The sequence below is a fragment of the Hibiscus syriacus genome, unplaced genomic scaffold, assembly GCF_006381635.1.
Source record: "Hibiscus syriacus cultivar Baekdansim isolate YM2019G1 unplaced genomic scaffold, ASM638163v2 tig00110387_pilon, whole genome shotgun sequence".
Classification (NCBI taxonomy): domain Eukaryota; kingdom Viridiplantae; phylum Streptophyta; class Magnoliopsida; order Malvales; family Malvaceae; genus Hibiscus; species Hibiscus syriacus.
Window position 1 is genome coordinate 6,554,260 of NW_024062717.1, and position 15,366 is coordinate 6,569,625.

A 15,366-nucleotide genomic window follows, 5' to 3' on the forward strand; every position below is an offset into this window, starting at 1 on the left:
CTCAAGAGTATACCCCAACTCTTGAGAACACTCTTTTTCCCAAAGAGAAGATTACAAATTTGCAAACTTACAAGAAAACCTCACAAGGTAAGATGTTTGCACAATTCTAGAACAAGAAAAGAACACTCAAAGAAAATTACAAATGAGCACAATAAGTGTTCTTTGAAAGCAAAATGAATATTGAATGAAAATTGGCTTGAATTGCACAAACTTTGTGTTTGATGCTTTCTCTCTTGTTTCTCTATGATTTCTTGCTGATCAAGGGCTTCAGAACTTGTTTAAATACACATTGAATCACTTCTGAATGTTGGGGATAATTAATGAAGATAATATAGTCGTTTTAGTGTGAAAATAATTAATAAAACAGCTTGGAGCGTGGGGGGGATCGGTTCCTCCTTATAGGGAATCGGTTCCCTAAGTGTAAAATTCAAATATTTCGACCGTTGAACAGGGGGAATCGGTACCCCCTATGGGGGAATCAGTTCCCTCCGAGCATTCTGGAAATCTCGGAGTCAAACCATTCAGGGGGGAATCGGTACCCCCTATGGGAGGAAATCGGTTCCCTCTGAGCAATCTGGAAATTTTGGGTTTGAAATGGTTCGAAATACTTTGAAAGATTATTTTGAAATTGTTTTAAGATTAAAACTTAATTTAACACTTAAGTAAGGATTAAAAATGATTTTTGAAATATTTGGAGTAATGTTTTTATATTCGAATAAATTTATCGAACATACTTTAGAAAATCATTTTGGAAAATCTTAAAATTCATTTAACTTAATTTGTTATATCGAAATATCAAAATGTTTTCAACAATCTCCCCTTTTTGATATAACAAAACATTTTAGTAATTTTAAGATTTTGAAATCAAGTTTTGAAATTACTCCCCTTACTTTAACACTTCTCTCATTTATCATTTTAAAAACACACACTTAAACACACTTCTTCTCCCCCTTTTTGTTAAATCAAAAAGATTCAAATAAACGTGAAAAATATTAAGCCATTTGATTAGGTATATGTATGCATAAGCTGCTAAGATCACAATTAAGAGAAACGTTAGCCATTAGTTCCATAATCAATATTCATAAATAATGTGATATGGCAAAATTGGTCATATTGCTAATAATGATGTAAATGATGCAATAACGAATAAAACACCAAACATATAAGTTCACACTATCCATAAATCCAAAATCCAACAATCCACAAAATCAAACAATTCAAAATGTTGAAACAATATTCATTTTGTTCAAAGTTTTAAAGCTAAACACAAAATCAAGCATCCGGATCGGTAGGAGGAAAACGGGCTCGCATAGCAGCCATTTCATGAGTTAGTTCATTAATACGAGCATTGGTTGCTTCATTGTTTGCACGCATCTCCTGAAGAATCTCTAATTGTTGAGCTCCCATTGTGGATAAATGAGACTCTATAGAGGAAAGCGCGAATCCATTGTCGCATAACGGAAATCAATGTCTCCATAAAGGATTGAAAATATGGAGGCATTTGAGTCGATTGTTGTGCGTGCTCCTCGGGTTGTTCAGGTTCTTCTTCAGCTTCATCGATATCCCTCATTAATTGTTCAAACTCGGGATCTTCGTCAGCTTCGGGTGGAGCTTGTGAAGAACTAGCTCCCGGAGTAGAAGATCAAACCCATGCACCGGTTTCCTTATTTTTGACCCATCCCGCTCTTGTTAAAGAAAGAAGATTGATTTGTTTCTTAAGAGGAAATGAGGCATCTAGACCAACTCGGAGTTCGGCTTTAGAAAAGAGATTACTAAGGATACAACCGTAAACTAGTGAAGAACAGAGTTTCTTATTTGGCACTAAGTTAACGGTTTCAACGATCTCAGCAAAGATAATCTCGGAAAGGTTTATTTTTATATTGTTTTCAAAACAATGCAACCACCAAAGGTCTAAAGCTCTAAGAGTAGAATAACGACCCCCGGATGGTCGAAACCACCAAGTGATCATAAGATGAAGAAAACGCTCATGGAGATCTAAAACACTTGCACTATCATTCCGTTTATATCGTGAGCCTAAAACTTGTTTTTCGTTTGATAAACCTTCATTATCTAAGCCTAAGGCATTGGCTATGTAATCCGGATCAAGATGGAAATATTGACCTAGGAGGTAGGAACGCACTCCTATGGTTTTGGTTTTGTCACGATTTTTGATACAAACGGCATTACAGTAGAAGATACGAACAAGTTGATGATAGACAATGGGTTCAAGTTCGAAAAGTTTATCAAATTTCCATTTGTGCAAGATAGGGAGATATTTAAAGTTAATATCAACCATAGTTTGAAGAGATGGGATACGTTCTTCCCTAATCTTATACGAGTCAAAATATTGGTAAAACCAATAACGATAATCTTTAGGACCCGATTGATTGAAACAAGAATTTTGGATAGTCAAGTTAGGATCAAGATTTGGAATAGGATTTTGAGGAATAGGAGGAGGATTTGGTTGACGACTAGAACGACTAGATGAAGACCTAGCACGTTTAGGATTGGACATGGTTTAGGAAATCGGAATAGAATTGATAACCTGCAATTTTAAAAACAATGTATGCAATTCAATTAATCCCAAAACTCAAATGAGTCCTCAATATTTCAAGGTTCTCTAAATCAATCCTAATGGGCAAAGTTTTTGAAAAACTTTTGAAAAATATGGTTTTGAGAAACAATATATGTATAGTTTTTAACAACAACATAATTTAATCAAAACAATAATTTGAAAATTAACATTTTTTTATTTCGAAAAATTAAAAATTTTGGAAAATTCTTGTGTTTTTGATGAAATTAGTTGTAACATCTAGTTTCTAATCACTAAATAATCAATGTCCGATCACTATTTCAACCTAGAACTAATTAAAACTAATCCTCTGTTCAAAATCAATGAAATAGAGAGTTTAGAAAAATTTACCTTGAAAGATGAAGATTGAGGGGATTTAGATGTTGTTTGCACGATTTTAATAATGATTGCAAGTTTAGGAGATGATATTTGAAGTGATTTCCGATTAAATCAATGATTTGAGGCAAGAATGAAGATTTGAGTGCTTAGAGGGTGAGAAACGGCGAAAGAAGAAGAAAAATGAGGGTTTTGGGGTTTTTGGGGTGTTCTGCCCGATTTAACAGAACCCTAGGGGGGTATCGATTCCCCTGTGGGGGGAATCGGTTCCCCATCAAAGGGGGAATCGGTTCCCTCATGGGGGGATCGATTCCCTCTGCACAAAAATGCTAAAATCCGACTTTTAAGCACATAAAATGCTAAATTAATCTTCTAGTGGTATAGGCAACTCATATATTGAAAAATTATGTTCAAACAATTAAATTAATCTTTAAACATTATTGAACATAAAATTAATTTTCATTAAGAATCATAAACTCCCCCTAACTAATAGCAAGAATGCAATCAAAAATTATTATAAGCATTTTTCAGTATTTATTAAAAGTGCTAAATTTTTTAAACACTAAGTGAAGATAGGTTAGTTAAACCTAATTCTCTTCTAAGTGTCCAAAACATTTCCTTGTCTAAGGGTTTGTAAAGATATCCGCTAATTGATGCAAAGTATCAACATATTCTAAAACTATATTCCTTAGTGACATGGTCTCTAATGAAGTGATGTCTTATTTCAATGTGCTTAGTTCTAGAGTGTTGGATGGGATTTTTAGTGAGACAAATAGCACTAGTATTGTCACACTTGATAAGAATGGTACCTACTTCAATTCCATAATCAAAAAGTTGTTGTTTCATCCATAAAACTTGTGCACAACAACTACCGGCTGAAATGTATTCCGCTTCAGTGGTAGATAATGCAACACAATTTTGTTTCTTTGAAAACCAAGAAATTAGCATATTTCCAAGGAATTGGCAAGTACCGGAGGTGCTTTTCTTATCTAATTTGCATCCTCCATAATCCGCATCAGAAAAGGCATGCAAGCTAAAGCTAGAGTCTCTAGGATACCAAAGTCCTAAACTAGGAGTGTCCTTAAGGTATCTAAAGATTCTCTTAACAGCTAGTAAATGTGATTTCTTTAGGACATGATTGAAACCTAGCACACAAGCAAACACTAAACATAATATCCGGTCTACTTGTGGTTAGATAAAGCAATGAGCCAATCATGGATCTATATAATTTAACATCTACACATATACCTCCTTCATCTAAGTCAAGCTTTGTTGAAGAGCTCATTGGAGTGTTATGAGGTTTCCCATTTTCCAGTCCAAACTTCTTGAGCATATCTTTGACATACTTAGCTTGATTAATGAAGATGCCGTCTTTTCATTGCTTGATTTGGAGTCCCAAGAAAAATGAGAGCTCCCCCATCATGTCATCTCAAACTCACTTTGCATTAGCTTAGAAAATTCTTGGCAAAGAACATCATTAGTAGAACCAAATTATATCATCAACATAATTTGAACTACTAATAAATCTTTACCTTTTCTCTTTAAAAACAATGTAGTGTCAACCTTTCCTTTTAAAAACCTTTTCAATTAAAAAATTTGACAATCTTTCATACCAAGCTCTAGAGCTTGTTTTAAACCATAAAGAGCTTTTGTCAATTTTAAAACATGATCCGGAAAATTTGAATCTTCAAAACCTGGAGGTTGTTCCACGTACACTTTCTTTTATAAAACCATTTAAAAATGCACTTTTAACATCCATTTGATATAATTTAAATTCATTGAAACATGCAAATGCTAATAACTTCTAATTGCTTCCATCTAGCTACGGGAGCGTATGTTTCATCATAGTCTGCCTTCTTGAGTATAGCCTTGAGCAACAAGTCTAGCCTTGTTCCTCACTATAATACCACTTTCATCAGTTTATTTCTAAAAACCCATCTAGTACCTACAATAGATTTATACTAGGCCTTTCAACTAATGTCCATATTTACTTCTCTCAAATTGATTTAATTCTTCTTGCATCCATAATCCAATGTTCATCTTTTAATGTTCTTTGATGTTCTTAGGCTCTATGCATGAAAATAAATGCAACATAATTACAGATATTCTAAGAGAAGATCGAGTAGTACCCCTTTGATGGATCACCTATAATTTCACCATCCTTGACATAGTGTACTCTCTTGGAAAAGATACTTCCATTTCTTCAATGGTGGATTCTCGAGGGGATCATGAGTTTCCTCATCTTTTGTTTCTTCCTTTGATGATGATTCTCCAACGTCATGTCTAACGTATTGCTTGTACACTACATCATCATTAACAGAAGAATCCTTCCTCGGAAGGGGATTATCATCGAAAACAACATGTATAGACTCTTCTACAACTAAAGTTCTTTTATTAAATACACGAAGCTTTAGAATTTAAGGAATAACCCAGAAAATTCCTTCATCACTTTTAGCATCAAATTTGCCAAGATTTTCTTTACCGTTGTTTAAAACAAAACATTACATCCAAAGGATGAAAATAGCTAATGTTAGGCTTTTATTTTTGAGAATTTCATATGGAGTTTTCTTTAAAATTGGCCTAATCATTACTCGATTTACAACATAACAAGCGGTATTTGTGGCTTCCGCCCAAAAATATTTTGGCAAATTATTTTCACAAAGCATGGTTCTAGCCATTTCTTCTAAAGTTCGATTTTTCCTCTCAACAACTCCATTTTGTTGAGGGGTTCTAGGTGCTGAAAAATTATGGCTAATACCATTAGAATTACAAAACTCAATGAATCCAAGATTTTTAAATTCAGTTCTATCACTTCTAACACTAGTGATAGAGTAACCTTTTTCATTTTGGATTATTTTTGAAAATGTGATGAAATTTTCTAAGCTTCATCTTTAGTACTTAAGAATAGAACCCAAGTGTATCTAGAATAGTCATCTACCAAGACAAAAGCATATTGTTTTCCTCCCAAGCTAGTTCTAGTTGGCCCAAAAAGATCTAATGGATCAATTGTAATACTCTACTAGTTGATACATCATTAATAGATTTAAAAGAAACTCGTTTTTGTTTTCCTTTAGCACAAGCATCACAGATTTTATCATTATCAAATTTAAGCTTAGGCAACCTCTTACTAAGTCTCCTTGAATTAACCGTTGCAAAACACTCATACTAGCATGACCTAGTCTCCTATGACATAACCAACTATCATGCTCATCCTTAGCAACTAGGCATAAATTAGTCATATCAATAGAATCTAAATGCACCATGTAAATGTTTCCTATTCTATGACAATAAGCATAACCGATTAGATGCAATATCAATAACTTTACAACCAAATAAGACATTGAATCCTTTATCGCATAATTGACTAATACTCAAAAGATTATGCTTTAATCCATTCACAATAAAACATTCTTAATTTGTATGGAAGAGGTATTACCTATTGTACCAATACCTTCAATGTGACCTTTTGAATTGTCTCCAAAAGTCACTTCTCCTCCCTTTTGGCGTTAAGCTCAATGAACCGGCTTTGTCTCCGGTCATATGTCTTGAGCATCCACTATCAAGGTACATGAGTTTGAATTTGTTTCCCGTGCCTTGTAGCAATGCTCATTTCCCTACAAACATAGATTAATTTTTTATTTTTGGTACCCAAATTCTTTTGGGTCCATATTCATTAGTTTCCAAAATCCTAGTCCCCTTAGGTATCCATTGTGTAGGATATTTTTATCTTTAGTAGTAATGAGTTCTTTAGGAACCCACATACTTCTAATGATTTTTCCATTAGAGGTTCTTTGGGGACCTCTATGATTGTAGTTTCTAAAACTTTTTCTAACAAAGTTGGATTTTGAATTTCCACCTCTTTCAAAATGTTTTGTTCCAACTTTATCAAAAGAAGTTTTAAGATCATCAATTTTCTTTTGATGATCATCATTGATCTTTGAAAGTGAATTTTGCAAATCTAAATTTTTCTTTTCAAACTCTTTAGTTTGATTTGCAAATCTTTGATTTTACTTTCAAGATCGTTGTTGGTTTTGGATATGAGTTTGTTTTCATTTTTCAATTTTGAAACATCATTTTTATATTTAAAAATAATTTCTCATAATCCGAAGCCAACCCATTATCCTCAAATAATCATCATAAGATAAATCATCAAAATCGGATGAGTTAGAGGTTACCTTAGAATCTTCCCCGAATGCCATCAAGCACAAGTTTGCTACTTCTTGTTCCTCTTCATCGGAACTTTCTTCATCGCTCCATGTAGCCACATGAGCCTTGTGCTTATTCTTTGATTGACCCTTTTTCTTCAATTGTGGGCAATCATATTTGACATACCCCGGCTTTTTGCATTCATAGCAAATGATTGAGTCCTTCTCTTTGGTTCTTTTTGAGGCCTTCGTTTCGTTTGAATTTTCTTCTTGGTAAGGTCTCATCATTTTTCTGAACCGTTTGGCAAACAATGCCATTTCCTCGTCATCATCATCATTATTAGAATCACTCTCATCTTTTGTGGATTTGAGAGCAACTCCAAATTTTTCTTCTCCTCCTTTTCCTTTGGTGTCTCTTCAACTTTATCAAGGTCCACCTCATCTTCGAGCATCATCTCATGAGTGAGGAGTGAACCGATAAGTTCTTCAAGAGTTAAGGACGATAGGTCCTTAGACTCGATGATTGCCGTCTTCTTTGATTGCCATGATTTTGGGAGGGAATAGACTAACTTCCTCACAAGCTTTTCATTTGAGATGATCTCTCCATATGATTTGAGACTATTGACAATTGTTGAAAATCTATCCGTCATAGCTTGATGTCTTCATTTGGTTTCATCCTGAAATTTCATAGCTATGCGTTAGAATACTAATTTTGATTTTTTACCTCATCTGTACCTTCATGTGTGACTTGAAGTTTGTCCCATATTTCTTTGGCGGTTGTACACGATGAAACTCTTCGTATTGGTCCAAGAGCACAAAAATAATATGGATAGCTTTGGAGTTGAGCTGGAACATTCTTGTCTCTCCTTCACTCCACAACCTTGGATGAGTGAGAGGTTTGATGTATCCTTCTTACAGCATTCCATGCTCCCATGTCACTTGCTTGAATGAAGTACATCATTCTATTCTTCCAATAGGCATAGTTAGCTCCATTGAAGAAAGAAGGCTTGTTGACGGGCATCGAATCGAGACCGGAGTCGAAGTTGAAGCGGAGGCCATTGATGACTTTAATAATCGATATAACTCTTCCCGAATCGACTCAAGAGGCGATAAAACTTCAAATGAGTTAGGCCCTGATGCCAATTGTTGAGTTAATCGATTGACGGAATCGGCCAAGAGGGGGGTGAATTGGCAATTAAAATTTTTGTGGAAGCTTTTGCAGAAAATTAAAAGTAATTGCACAGCGATTTACAGTGGTTCGACTTTCTCAAATAAAGTCTAGTCCACTACCTTAGCTATCCACACTAAGGATTTCCAACAAATTCACTAATTTGTTCTTTCTTTTGAGGCCAAGAGATAACCTTACAATTCCTCAAGAGTATACCCCAACTCTGAGAACACTCTTTTTCCCAAAGAGAAGATTACAAATTTGCAAACTTACAAGAAAACCACAAGGTAAGATGTTGCACAATTCTAGAACAGAAAAGAACACTCAAAGAAAATTACAAATGAGCACAATAAGTGTTCTTTGAAAGCAAAATGAATATTGAATGAAAATTGGCTTGAATTGCACAAACTTTGTGTTTGATGCTTTCTCTCTTGTTTCTCTATGATTTTGCTGATCAAGGGCTTCAGAACTTGTTTAAATACACATTGAATCACTTCTGAACGTTGGGGATAATTAATGAAGATAATATAGCCGTATAGTGTGAAAACAATTAATAAACAGCTTGGAGCGTGGGGGAATCGGTTCCTCCTTATAGGGAATCGGTTCCTAAGTGTAAAATTCAATATTTCGACGTTGAACAGGGGGAATCGGTACCCCTATGGGGAATCGGTTCCCTCCGAGCATCTGGAAATCTCGGAGTCAAACCATTCAGGGGGAATCGGTACCCCCTATGGAGGGAATCGGTTCCCTTTGAGCAATCTGGAAATTTTGGGTTTGAAATGGTTCGAAATACTTTGAAAGATTATTTTGAAATTGTTTTAAGATTAAAACTTAATTTTACACTTAAGTAAGGATTAAAAATGATTTTTGAAATATTTGGAGTAATGTTTTTATATTCGAATAAATTTATCGAACATACTTTAGAAAATCATTTTGGAAAATCTTAAAATTCATTTAACTTAATTTGTTATATCGAAATATCAAAATGTTTTCAACAATTTATCTCTAGGTCCCAACAGTAGAATGACTGAAGTTATGCAAAGCAGGGAAATCATGGTGGTGGTGTTGAAGTAAGGGAGGGAAAGGGTTATTTTTGGGGGATAAAAGGGAGTGTGTCTTGCATGGTGTGCGCATAAAATGGTGTTAAGGAAGAAGACGGGGTTGGGTTGAAGAAGAAGAAGAGTCGGTCAAAATGGTCTAGCTGTGGCAGTCAACAATCCATGTCAGCATATAACGGTCCAACTGTGTTTTCTGTCACGCCTATTAACGGCTGTTAACGTCGAGTGACCATTTTGTAACAAACGATAACGTTAGTAATCGATTTGTAACTTTTTAAACATCAGTGGTGAAAACTAAAACTACTCCAAACATGAGTGACCACTGGCGTAGTTTACCCTTTAAAATACAAGTTTCCTACTAAAAGGGATAACATAACTCAATAATAGTAAAGAAAAGAGGATAAATTTTCTATTGAAAATTAATAATCATAGATTTACATGTTTCCAAAAGAATTATTATAAAAAAATAATCATATAAATCAATATTCAATTAGAATTGGGTTAAATTATTTTTGACCCTCGAAGTTTTCCAAAACAAAGAGAAAAGGATACCACGTTTCATACATAGCGTCCTACTGTAAGAAATAACACGTGGCAGAAGGTGATCGATTCACGATGAGAAACTGTAGGACAAGTAACCGTATGTAACGAGAAGATGGTCGCTGAACGCTGGGGACACTTCATCTTCAGTTACAAAGCTTCACTTTCTCAGCTGAAAAAATTATAAAGAAAACGCTTCAAATCGTCTCCTAAAATATAAGAAGACCGAGAGGGGAACACTGGGGAAAGCAATCTACACCGTTGGATTCTGGATCCGAGAACCGGCCAAGCCCTCGATCGCCTTGGTTGTCGTGTCCAAGGCAGCTACTACTTCCAAGAACAACGTAGGTACCGTAAAACCCTAACTTCTCGTTCAGTTTTACTACTGGATCGAATCGCTACGCATTTAGCTTCATTTTAGATGCAATTATGTAATATCGTGATATAATAACCATGCTCTCATCAATCGGAATTCGAAACTACATTGGTAGATCTTGACCACGTATGGCTGATTCTTGGAATTGTTTGGATTTGGTTGTTTCAGTCGAGGCATCGGACGCTGATGAACGTGTTCGACAAAGCCCTGCTGTTGATAGGGATGTATTTGTGGCACCTAGCGCTTCTATCATAGGCGATGTTGAGGTTCGGACGAGGTTCTTCTATCTGGTATGGATGCTTCTGAGAGGTAAGCAACCTAATTTTTAATCAGTGATGAATGGTTGACAGTTGACACCCCAATAGTACTTGCTGCTCTTTTGTTTTTATCAAGTTTATGGTTTGGATTATTTATAGTTCGAATAGTCTTGTTTGGGAAAATGAAGTAATGATGGTTTGTTACTTTATTGCAGGCATGTAACAAATGTTTTTAGAAATTAGAATTTTATCATAATTTCTAATATGAAACTTTTACCAACAAGATCCATGTTTGAGAACACTGATGATGTTTTATAAGTTAAAGCAATTATGTGGCTACATGATATCCATGTTCTATTTGTGGCCTAAGTACTGAATTAAGAATTTGTGTGTTGAGGTGGAGATGTTAGAAACTTGTTATGAAACTATGTTTTTTATGGTTGATGACCAAAATTAATAATTGCTTTATGACTTTACCTAGCTTTTTTTTCTTGTTGATAAAAGTTACCTAGCTTTTGAAGTAATTAGAGAAGACTTCAAAAATCCATGACTGATTCTTTATCCATCCATTTTTGTTGCCCTAATGGAAATGAGATTAATGTAAAAGTTCTCATTTTTTGTATCTTTTTTAACTTTCTCAGTAATTACTTTGCTTCTTTCCTCTGTCTGTTGTGCAAGGCAAGTCCAAGACAGCTGCTATTTTCTGAATCTGACTTTTGATATGTGCAGGTGATGTCATAACATCAGCATTGGATCTGGGACAAATATCCAAGATAACACCCTTGTTCATGTTGCAAAATCTAACTTGAGCGGGAAGGTTTACCAACTATTATTGGTAGTAATGTTACTGTGGGTGAATGACTGTCCTTTAAAGTGGTCTTTTGTCTGCAGTTTTAATTGAAGATGTAATTACTGATAAAACTTGGACAGGTCATAGTGCTGTTTTACATGGTGCACTGTTGAGGATGAAGAATTGTTGGTATGGGGGCTACCCTATTAGATGGAGTTTATGTTGAGAAGCATGCCATGGTTGCTGCTGGAGCTCTTTTGAGGCAGAACACTAGGATCCCATGTGGAGAGGTTTGTGGACGCTTCGTTGACATTTGAGAAGGTTCTGCGCAAGAAATTGCTCGTCGTGATGAGGAGTATGATTCAATGCTTGGGGTTGTTGTGAGACACCTCCCGAGCTTTCCTTCCTGATAACGTTCTCCTGATAAACTCCCCAAAAATGCTTAGGAGTCATAATACCTGTCTAGGATAATTCTCGAGATTCACATTATTGGATAATTTTGTTATGATCTAAGGATTTTCAGAAAATGGGTGCATTTCAGTTCCATAATTATGGGGTATGGCCTCGCCGAAGGGTTTAAAATTGAGTCAGACTGCTGACTCAGGCACTTGACTACTGCTATATTCTCTGGATTTTGAAGTTGAACCTGGTAGTCGCTAGACTGGCAGGCAACTAGATGTGCAAGTCATGTAAGGTGGTCTTGTGTGGTTGTAATGAGCAGTGAGTCGCTTCTTATGTTCACCGCCAATAAAATAAAAGAACTGTGCTGACAGTATGCTGTTCGTGGTGAAAGCTTAATTCCATTTTTAAAGTTTTGCCTGAAATTTCTCATATACTACGTTGAGGTCATCCCCTAAACCACTATCAAGTTGAGAATGGATAAGGTAAATTTCTCCAGACAAGTGCGTTATTTGTGTCCTTTGACCCTTTAAGTTCCTAACGTAACTTGCTCATAACACCCAACTTGAATCCGTAATCTTAGCGCATTCATGTTATTCTAAGCAATAGTTTGGAAAACCTGCTCAAATCGGAACATTCAACCACTTATCTACTCTGATTTGTGGGACCAAACCTTTTCTATACAATATCACTTTATTAGTTTAAAATCATGGGATTTATATAATAATTCATCTTTGAAGATGTTCCATGACCAGTGAAATTTCAAGCCAATACTTATCATCAGATGGTGAGAAAGTTGGGTCTTAATTAGAATCAGAGCCATTGGTCCATCTATTAGCATTCATGGATCGTGATTTTGGTTGATAATATATAACAAATTAATGATGAGTTATTTCTTGAGTGACAAAAGGTAGCAAAAATGAGGGCCCATGTTAGCATTTTTACTGTTTGTGAATTGGTTATGAGCCCATATACATAACAAACTTTGAGATTTTTTTTCTTTAACTTTTTATTCAATTTGGTATTTTACAAAAGTACCTGATAAAAAATCCATTTAAACTGTCCAATCTTATGGTATAATATAAAATGATATAATAATATATTTATAATATTTGTTAAAAACATTTTATAATTTAGATTATAAGCTATACATTTTCATAAAATATATATAATTAATTATATTATGACATAAACCATATTCTAATAATATTTTATAAAAATAATGGTAATATTATATTTTATATATTTTTATAAAATAAATGTAATTAATAAAAAAATATTGATAACATTAACTATTACATCAATTAAGATATATAAGAATATAATTAGAATACATCTATAACATAAATTACTAAAAAACTTTATAAAATATTTATAATAGAAATTATAAAATATATTAATATATTTATAACACCAACTACAATATAAATAAAATTATATTAATTTTCTAATTATGTTATAAATACATTAATATAATTATCAATATTTTTAATGCATTATTATAACTTTATAACATTTTATAATTTATGTTTAAGTAACCTATTTTTATAAAATAAATATAATTGACCATAGTTTCATTTAAACATCATTTTAAGCTTAGACTTTGCACATTGATGATAAGGAAAAAAATGAAATACACATTGAAAATAAAGATAAAAATTATGGTTGAAGCAGACAACTTGGAGGTCATTCGGATGCTAAAAGAAATGCTAATAAAGGGTCAAGTTTTACTTTGCTCGACTGGGTTAGTGAGTTATTAAAGCAGGAATTGATGGTTACTTTGAGGCATATAAATAAGGATGCGAATAAGGTGGCCGATAAACTAGTCAATCTAGCCATAGCAAGAGGCTCAGATCATACGGTTTTCTATACTCCACCATTGGAAGTGCTTAACTTGTTACAACAGGACTCACGTGCTTGTAATTCGATAGAAGAGCATTGAGTGCTAGCTCCCCTCGTTATTTCATCAAAAAAAAAAGATAAAAATGAAATGTGCAAGTTTAAGGCTTCAACAATGTTTTCTCTGCATAAACATTTGGCATTTGAATGTAAATAAATATTATATTTATATATCGATATGGAAGTGATATTAAATTGATTTAAAAATTTTATGAATAATATTATTAAAAATATTATTAAAGTTTATAAATAATTTTAATTTTCCATTAGTATAAATCTTTCGATACTTTTAATATAATATATTTAACATACAGTTGATATTTATTCTAAATTTTAATATTTTTTTATTAGATTTAAATTTATTAAAATACCACACACACATGTAGATATCAACAAAGTACCAAATTTAATTGGAAATTTTAATTTTTCTGCTCGCTCGTAAACGACATCGTATTACATCACAGAACGACAAGTCGACATACCTCTATGACTCCGGAATAGGAAACTCTTGTATAAATCTGCCCATGACTCCATTGATTCGGAAAGAACTGAGCCAAGCTCTTGCTCTATCACGTCAGGAATAAAGAAAAAACTTCAGTTTGAACACATCTTCATGTATTTCTTATTGTCGAAATGAATCATATACTTCCAAGAAAATACATACATATTATATAGCATCTTCATTAAGTGTATCACCAAATTGACCGATAAAGTTCAGCATATTAACCATCACGGGTTTATCTTCCTAACACTTGGGAGGGGTAGAATTTGAACAGACACATATACCAAATTCCGAGACTATTCCTTCCCAACTGATCCTCCTTTCATCTCTAATCAAGGTTAAATTCGACACTTCCATAATTCACAGCTACGGCCCAGGAATAGAAAACGTTTCAAATATTTGAGGAAGGAAATGGAGGTGACGTTTAATCTTCATTTTCCTTAACGGGTTCTCTCTCGACGCGCCACCGTCTGCACCTTCTCCACCACTATCACCGCTGCTCACGCCTCGTCGTAACTTCTTGAAGGATTATCTCTTTATCAGCATTTAAGGTAACGTGTTTCCTTTCTTTTTTTTGGTATACATGGAAGCCAATGTAATAATTTATGTTTAGGTTTTTCGTAATTTTGAAATGGTTTCTCCAGTTTTTGAATTAGCTGCTCTTAGCTCTGTATTGTTGTCGATGCGTTGCTTTTCTATCTTCTAAACGGAGCTTTGAAAAGAAATATGTAATTTTGAATCGTTCAAGTTTTTATGTTCAAATAAATCGGAAAATATTTAATGAATTTTGTCCTTTTTAATTTCATATTGGTGTTCGTGTTATTTATCGGTTTGTAAATTCTTTTTAAACAATGAAGTATATTGTATTTTTTTTCAAAGCCTTTTTATTCTATAATTTCCGTTATGTTTTGAATTAATTAACTTAGAAATATATTTGTACGTTAAAAAATCTCTGTTTTTCTTCAGTTTTCCGTTCTGTGTGGCTGCTGTTAAATGAAGATGAATTCTCATGAGTTTTAATTTAGCTGTGTCTAACATGATATTTTTTTGATTGACTTTTTCAATTGTCTAGTTTTGTATAGACGACTGTTTTAGCTATGAAATTTCTGATTCAAAATGAGCAAACTAGTTCCAGCATTAATGTTTGAATTTTAGATTATCCATTATTTTCCTTGATAATACACAAGTTGTGGCTTATTTGTCACAACTAAAAGTTATCAGCTTTAAGCTTAATTGTTTGAATTTTCTCAAGTTCATTAAAGTAAAATGTTCTCATTTCTCGATGTTGCAACAATGAAAGCCTTTACAAGTATTAATATTTGAA

General features: G+C 33.7%; 1 protein-coding gene and 1 pseudogene across 1 annotated transcript in view; both read left to right on the forward strand.

The window, feature by feature from the left end:
• The first annotated feature begins 9,302 nt into the window (after positions 1–9,302).
• LOC120122496 (mitogen-activated protein kinase 7) overlaps positions 9,303–15,366 on the forward strand; it is a 31,305-nt gene continuing 25,241 nt past the window's right edge. The window contains exon 1 of the mRNA XM_039141636.1: positions 9,303–9,331. The gene's annotated coding sequence lies outside the window, so the exon portion shown is untranslated. The remainder of the gene's footprint in view (positions 9,332–15,366) is intronic.
• LOC120122758 lies at positions 9,895–11,565 on the forward strand (annotated as a pseudogene).